Raw genomic sequence first — 8,836 nt, 5'->3', positions numbered from 1 at the left:
ATTAAAATCGGATCAAACCATAGAGAGGTAAACTGCAATTTATCCTTACAATTAATCATCTAATCTATTTGCCAAAAATAACATAAATCCAGGTGATTATGCCCCCACATTTCTACCAATCATCAACCACTGTGGTCTAAGGAACACATCTTGCTCAAGCAATCTATCAAACACTCTCCTTGGGCTTTTCAGAAGATTCCTAGCTATGATACTCTTGTGTGTAAGACACCTATATTAATTAATGCAGTCTTGCAGTGTGTGGAAACCTAGTCTAGCAAACAATTTTAGGAACTCACCTATTCCATCAATATGATAGTGTAATAGACATCTTTTGAGCCAATTCAGACAGATGAGTGATGCTTTGCTTGGATAGTTGCAATGTGTGTTATTCACCCACAAATAGCAACAAGTTAAAAGTCCATGGTGCTATGAAAGAAACATCACTTTTATAGGAATATTGTTAAGGAAAACATAAAGGTTTTAATTAGAGTTTAATCTCGTCAAAGACTCAAACATCTCACCATATGGAATTGCTTAAATACCAATGTCTATGGACATTTGTTCACAAAAAAAAAAAAAAAAAAAAAATGTACAAAATTATTTGCAACATAAAAGAAGAAATTAACAATTAGATCTTCTGTTAACCGATCGTTAGGATGTAAATTTATTCATGTTACGTGAAATATCTCTTAGTTTTAATCTTATTATCTTCGTCTATTTTTTTTTCTCCTCTATTAGTCTTCTACGTATTATTTCAAAATACTTTAGAAAAATAAAAGAGGATAACCCTCATGTCGTGCCATATTTAGGAGGAGGAATCTAGCTTGTTTGGAGGAGAATAGACATCTTGCTATTTAGCTTTTATTCCCTTATCCAGTGATAAAAATAGTTCCCCTAATTTATCCCAATTATTCCTGAGGTTTTGACCAACCAAAACAAAATCGAATAAAGTAGCTAGGGATTACAATGTAGATCGCTGCTTAAGGATTACAAAGTTTTTGTTGGGTCATCCTGGCTTGCAACCCAATCTGTAACTCGATTTCCTTCTCTAAAGATATGGGATAATTTGGACTAAGGCCATGATGGAGAGTAGAGTCTCGCTCTGCTGCTTTCTATCGGAGACGACAACCTTGAGAGCCCAGGCTTCGGTAGTAGCCAAAGCCGGAGTCTCGAAACGTTGCTCCCTTGAATCCATTATATTATATGAAATAATTCGGATAAAATCCCAACCTCTTAGTTAGACCTAATAATTGGTAGTAATGTTGAGTTATAATTAAGAGAGTCAAAGTGTAATTAGATAGGGATAAATTTGTAAAACTATGCTAATAGAAAACTCATCTGTACTTAGTCATGCTGAGCTCACTAATTACCTTATTACCCAATCATATCACCTGCCACTAAATCATACATCTCTACTCTCTCTCTCTCTCTCCTCTCCTCCCCTCTCTTTTTTTTTTCTCTCTCCATTTCCATCTTTTCTTTCGTCTTCCACTTTTTTTTTTTTTTTTGTTTTGAACTCTGCAAGGTAAACAATCTCAAACACTAATTAATCAGATCTTTGCTTCATCTTTTTTGTTTTGTTTTTGTTTCATTCTTGTATCTCTAGTGATTCCTGGGCGCAGCGGTTTATCGATCTCTTCTTGGCCTTGTTGCTTTTTTTTTTTTTGTGGGTTTGGGGAAGTTGTTACGATGCGTTTCGATCGAGAGAGTGGAGGAAGGATTTGAGTGGGTACAAAGCGGGAATCGATCGATAAACCTCTGCATCCGGCTTTCACATTTCTGCTTGTTCCGAATTTTGCATCTGATATGCTGGATAAAAGTAGAATGAGAAATTGTTGACCAGGAAAAAAGTGATCTTTTATATGGTTTTTGATCTAAGTAAGTTTGTTCTTGTGGCCAAAAGATTTGTTTGTGTTTTTTTTTTTTTTTCACTAGTAGTTGTTGGTTTGATACATTGGCTACTTATTGATCCCAGGAAATGAAGATTATGAACAAAATGGCACAAATTTTCCCCTTGGGATGCCTTTTCATAGAAATATCTTGCTAATAGAGTCGTTTTTCTTTGTTATGATTCACATATGTAGTTTGTAAGATGTAGCACTAACAAAAGTATACGCAATGTATTTGGTAATTTAGATTGTATGAGATCTGTGGTGGCTATTACTTGGTTTCACTTTTCCAAGAATTTTTATGCAAGTCTCTGGCATCTTGCTATTGCAAATCTGATTGAAGTGCATCATATGGCTGTACTTCATGCACATTAGGGTACTTTTGTTCTTCGAGTTGATGATTGGTTAGCACATCAAGGTTGATTGATTGGAATATGTTCTCTGCTGACCGAAGCTTAGGACATGACGAGAATATGGGGAGAAAAGAAATTAGTGAAGAAGTGTACAGGGCGTTCATTTCCTATTGCAGAATATTTTCAAGTGATTGGAGGGGTGAAGTACATGATTCCTGTGGTTACATATTATTTCCACCTAGTATGATATGCTCAAAATATTTCCACCTAGTATGATATGCTCAAAATATTTCATGCTTAAACATAGTTGTTGAGCTCAAATTTACCAAATTGCCTGAGGAGCACATTTTTATATTGTCATTGCGCTTGCTAAGCAAATGGAATATTCTTTTTTGCCTTTCCTTGTGTCAAGTTTTAGATTCTATCCAGTATTTCATTTTACATATATATGATTTGCTTGAGTAATTCTCATGAAGAACACTCAAATATTGACATAAGTCTTTGGGAGTGTATGATAATGTTTTTGTGTGAATCACTGAGCCCATCAATAAAAGAAAAAATTCATACATAAATCCTTGAACATCTCATATTGATCGTGTATATACAGATATACATATTTCCAAGAAAACTCATGTTGTTTTCTAAAACTGGATTCTGAAAGGAATATTCTGCCATGTCTAGAGATGCCTATTGCCTAGAGTGTGAAAATGCCATTCTTCTTAAGAAATTAGCTACTTGTCTTCCACTGCTTTACACAATTCTTGATTGTTTGCTGCTAAACAAAACAATGATTCAGGCAATTCGTATATCATAGTTTTCCTTACATTTGGTGTTTGTCATATTTTTCTTGAGAAACTTTTTCTGCTATTCTAACTCCCGAGTTTGTTGAATTTGAAAACAGTATTGTACCTTTATATTTTGGAAATTTGCCATTGCCATCTTAGAAGAATTGATTTGTGTTTTTAAGGTTAATCTAATACATCATGTGATGACTACTATATCTGTTTTACCACTTTACAAGTTTACATTAGTCACTTGAAACATTTCTTTTGCTGGCATGTGAGCTATAATGATGCTATTCTAATTCAATTGCCTGAACTAAAGTTTAACTATAACTTTTCATGATTCTATCTTCTTTTTATGCTTGTAATTCAAAGTATTTCATACTTATTTTTAGATGGTGACTTCTGTTTAGTTTGTTAGGTGGTAACTTATTTGTATTAACTCTATTTCCATGGACATTTACCTGAATGAACATTCATGCTATAACGAAATCTTCTCATCTTTCTTTGAAGTGCGTATGTGTGTAGGTTCTAATTTAGTATAAATGGAATAGTAGAAAATCTTAAATTACTAAGATTTATTTCAGAAACTCCTAGTGTCCTATATAGTTCTTTGCAAGATAATATTTTTCTTTTGGAAAAGTTGGAAATGTCTCATGGGTCTAATTTCCAAAAGTTTAGGCTGCAATTTGGTATAAAGGGGATCAATCAATTAACCTCTGTTCATCTTGGAAGTTCTGGTAGAATGAAAAGAAGAAATGAGAAATGAAGAGGCCTTCTTTCCCATGTGTAGGCTCTCTGATTTCTATTTCCCCCTTCCTTGTCTCTCTATATTTCTCTTTCGCTCTATCTCACATTTTATATCTTAATATTCTTAATTTTATGTTTGTGATTTGCTGGAATTTCTATCTCTCACATATCTTCCATATGCATTACTTGACCATGTCCTGAAACTTTAAATTGAGGCAGAAATATATATCATTAATTCCTGCTCTTATTTTCTTCAAATAAATTGCTAGCCTTATGATTATTCAAGTACATGCTTTTGTTCTTCTGGTGAAAAGGAGCACAGGGAAGAGTCTCAAATGGATTCCTCAGTCAAAACAGTAGTATAAAATGGCTAACATACTATTAAGTTGCTCTAGTCCTCCTCAGTGTCTTTGAATATTATGCTATAAATTTCTCTAGTACATGTTCTTCTTTCTAATGAGACATGGGTGGGCATCTGTTGGTTTTGGCGCATTACCAAAATTTTCATACACATTTTAGTCATTGTAAAGCTGCTTGTATGGGTTGTTTTGCTGAAGTTTAATCCTATCCATTGGGGATTTAGGATGGCACTCTAAATTTTGGTTGCAATGATCATTTATGTCCACCCACCCACTCCCCCAGCTATCAATCAAGTCCAAATCTATGCCAAGCTCTCTCCAGGACTGCCATTGTCTTGGTTGTGGATGCCATGCACACAAGGTTAGCTATTACTGCATACCAGTCTCAGGCAGACAAACTTGTCATCGTTCCTTTTGATCATTCACCTACACCCATTATTAGGCAGTCCTTTTTGTTGTAGAGATGGAGGAATCCAAAACCTAGTAAAAGAGAATTTGATACGCATTGGAATCCATATCCAACTCAGAAGCTAAACAGACTAAGTTTGGGGACATTAATCTATATGCATTAATGCTTCCATCTTCTTTCTTTTGTTTTTTGTTGGTTGAGGGGCAGGTATACTGAATTCACAAGAGAATTAAATATAAAAAAATTCAAACACACAGTAAGGTTTTTCTTGAGAGATCCACTAAAATAAAAGGCAGCATCTTACTATGGTTTTTTTTTTTTTTTGATAGATCATGAGCATGCAATGTTCTTGTGAAAAATTCATCAAGGGCACTTGAACTCACAACTTTTGTCATGGGCTGATAGGATCTGATCTCCATCTTTCTCTCTTTCGGCAAAATTTGGGGTTTTAGTGCACTACAACCTATTCTGATAAATTTTAGGTTATTATGTTTTCACCGTTTGTAAATCAAGCCCTATGAATAGCCCCAGCGGCGGTGTTTTATGCTCATTTTGTAGAAAAATAGAGAGTGCAACTTTTTATATAGTAGAAAAAGAAACGATGTCCAAAAATATATATATATAGTTAAACATAGGGTGCTATATACATATTTCTCCTCCTATTATTTCCATTCCTTTTGGTGTTAAGACAATAGCAGTTAAAATCTTTATTGATCCCTCTAAACTTACAAAAATAATAGCAATTTTGCTATTTAGCCCTTTTTCTTTTATAAATTTGGTATTTATATGTAGAACTCTAATTGTCTCCTATAGTGTGAAAGACGGAAATTTCTTTGTCAATAATCTTTGACTTAATGCTCAATTCTTTCTCTCCAAGTCCCATTCAGCTTTTTATCCTGCATTTTAGTCCTTAATTAATGCAAAGAAACAAAAGGAAAGAGATGGGTTAAAAAAAAAGGCTCTACTAATTGCCACCTAAGCATTAGGTTAATATTTAATAGATTATTATTTTTTAAATATCGAGATGCATATCAGCATGATATAAGTTCGTTGTATCTCATTTTTCTTAGAGAGCTCGCCTGGCCTAATTATTCAATTTATATATTAATAAGGAGTAACTCTTTTGTCTAACCTCATAGTTTATGAGTAAGTTATTGATTAAAATATAATTAGACGAACAAGACCTTGTAATAGTTTATGTTACTAGGCCCCTCCACTTTGTCAATATTCTAATCCGCAAATTAATGTGGACTTATTTTTAAAGCCAAATAAGTACTTCCTATGACTATTATATGTCACCCACTCACATTAGTGGAATAATAGCCACAGATTAAGTTACACAAAGTATAGTTGGTCCACCATAATAATTGTTATTGATTATTTGTTTTAATTATATATTATGACTCAATGTCAGATCGTAGCCCTGATAAATAGAAGCATATTGAATTTCGAGTTATATAACTAGCAGTGGTCTAGATTTTAAGTATGATCATTAACACAAGTTTGATGAGTTTCTTAGTGAAATATTGAATTTCAAGTTATGGTTCTGGCACTACGATAGTTTTGGGTTCAAAGTCATATGACAGAAAAAAAAATATTTAATAGAAAGTGCAAATTGTATATTTTATCTTTAATAAGAGTGTTGTGTTATATTACATCATAATACCGTTGTAAGAAATGCAATTAAACTTTATAATTTAACTGGTATTGTTTGGCTTTGGCTAAAGGTTAAGTAGACGATTGAGCTAATTTGTGCTCAAGATTAGTGCTATTCTTATTTTCTATTCTCGTTTTCGAGGGTACCTATCCTTATTCTCGTATTCAGTGTTTAACTGAAATATTAGAACACAGAGTGTAATTATAATTATGTTTATAGTCATAAATAAGGAGGCGTAGTGGATTGTGAATAGTAATTAAACATGTACAGAGGAACAGGGTTATACTAAACTTATATGTTTGGTTACAAAAACTATATATAAGAGATATAGGTGCTCTTGAAAGCAAAATCAGAAGTTAAGGGGATGGAACAGAAATTTGAAGAGAATGGATAGAATGCAAAAAAAGAACAGTTGCTTAAATGAGGTGGAGAAAATTAGATGGCAGTGGAGGTCTAGAATGATTTGTCTTTAAGGAGGGGGATCAAAACACATCCTTATGAAAGTTGAAAGCAGTGCCAGTGCTGGATTCAGTGGATTATGTATGCTGTCTCAGATATTTCAGATGTAGAACAATCCTTAGCCAAGGGGATGATCAGTAAGGCAAAGGAATTAGATTAGCTCACTAGTTTGGTAGAAGAAGATATTATTGCTAATAGGATGACAAATTTACAATAAGCAGATGATACTCTTATTTTCTTGAAAGTTGAAAGCAGAGATAGATGTCAGGATTGCGAAATTCCTTCTATACTATTTTGGGGACTACTACTAATATGAGGATTAATTTAACAAGAGTTCTTTAATATACTTGGGCAAATCAGATTGATAAAGATGTGTTTTTCTGGCAAATATTCTTAACTGTAATGTTGAAAAGTTGCTGATTAAGTATCTTGGATTATCTTTAAGTAAGAGTGGTACCCTTTCATTGAGAAAGTGGAGAAAAGACTGGTAGGGTTGAAGGAGAAGATGTTATCTTTAGGTGGGGTGGTAATACATATATTTTCTTTCAGCTGCCGATTAGGATTAGGAGAAGAAGTAAATATGGAGAGAAAAGAATAGGAATTTTCTTACTGGGTGGGACAAGATATGTAGAAGAAAATAATTTGGAGGAATGAGAATTATAAACTTACATGATATGAATATGGTTTTACTAGCAAAAACTTTTTAACTAAAGATTTCTTATCGTATTTCCCCTTTTTGGAGAGTAGTGTAAATTGGTAGTGTGTTTAAAGTTGGATTGACTTGGATTGCACATATGGGAGATAAAGTTAAGTTTTGAAAGGTTTATTTGGAAGGGTAAATACAGTTTGGCAACTATGTTTCCCAATCTTTACAGAATTGTTTGGGATGAAAGGTATATGCGAATCAGGTTTGGAATGGAAGAGATTAGTTAAGGAGGAGCTTCTTATTAGCATGGCTCAGAACATTGCCACCAGGAGATTAAATAGCAATGGGATATATACTTTGAGATTCTTATACAAGTATCTCAATAATGGAGAGCAAATCATTTTTGTGAAAATGAAAGCTTCTCTGTGGTTAGTTTGCAATAATACTATTCTCACAAGAGATGGTTTGATAAATTAGTTTCTTTTTAGTAAGTGAGAGATCTATTTTATAATGTTAAAGAAGAAAATCAAGAAAGAAGGAAGAATGCAGTGGAAGATGGTGATGGTCTACAGCATCTGGATTGAAGGAAATAGAAGAATTCTTTTGCTGGGCAGGTACTCTAAGGTGAGGAGAAAAGCTCCAGGAGTAAGAAGCTGATGCCCAATGTTACTGGATGATTAGCTAATTTTTTTGGTGGCTTCTGCTTGTTATTTTGTCTGTTGAAATGGTTGGTCTGTATTTTGGAGTTTATATGGATGTGATGTTGGTTTGTAATTTATAGGGAGTGTGGTTCAATTATTTGTCTTCTGTTGGTGGTTTAAGTGGTAGTTGTTTTGTTTTGATTGTATAAAGTTGTTGTTGTAGTAGTTGTTAGAGAGTATTCATTCTTTCTAACATTGTCTGATTTAATAGGTATCTTGTTTGTTTTAGGGGTGGAACTATTGTAATTTTGCTCACAGCTGCAGCCTTTTAGTTATTAAAAATAAATAAATAAATTATGCACTATATTTTTACTACTTATAAATTGAGTTATATAATTTAACGAATATATACAAAAAAAATAATCTGAGTTAGATTTAACGTAATAAGAATATTCTATCAAATTAAATTTGTTTTAAGAAAATAACTAAAATACTCTTCATATAAGTCCGGTAAGTATAACTTAAGCGAGGGTATTTTCTATACATATTTGTTAAATTATAAAAGTCTAATTTAATAATAATAAGAAATATAGGGTGTAAACGGTAATTTATTGAAATTTTTTTTAAATTTAATTCATGAATAGGACTCACTTATCCTTCAAATCAGACGATGCCTGCCTTTAAGGTTTTCAAATTGATCAATCTGGATTGCGAAATTGATTTGATTTGGTTAGACTTTAGACTCAATTAAGCTCGTCTAAACATCCCTCTCTTCAGGGTTGAAAAGAATTAGAATTAAAATTAAAATCAAAATCAAAATCCTCCCTTTGTAGTGGTCCTGGGCCTGTAGCTTCACCTAATTTTGTTGAAAAGGAACAGCTCAAAAGATTA

The 8,836-nt window shown here is 33.0% G+C and overlaps 1 long non-coding RNA gene across 1 annotated transcript; it reads left to right on the top strand.

The window, feature by feature from the left end:
* The first annotated feature begins 1,174 nt into the window (after nt 1-1,174).
* LOC140798203 (uncharacterized) lies at nt 1,175-8,233 on the top strand. The gene is made up of 2 exons (XR_012110802.1): nt 1,175-1,525; nt 4,872-8,233. It is a non-coding gene; the product is annotated as an uncharacterized lncRNA (long non-coding RNA).
* The last annotated feature ends 603 nt before the right edge of the window (nt 8,234-8,836 follow it).

The sequence above is a fragment of the Typha latifolia genome, chromosome 11 (genome assembly GCF_019914945.1).
Source record: "Typha latifolia isolate L0001 chromosome 11, TyphaL0001v2, whole genome shotgun sequence".
Lineage (NCBI taxonomy): Eukaryota > Viridiplantae > Streptophyta > Magnoliopsida > Poales > Typhaceae > Typha > Typha latifolia.
This window is presented reverse-complemented; position numbering and strand designations above follow the sequence as displayed.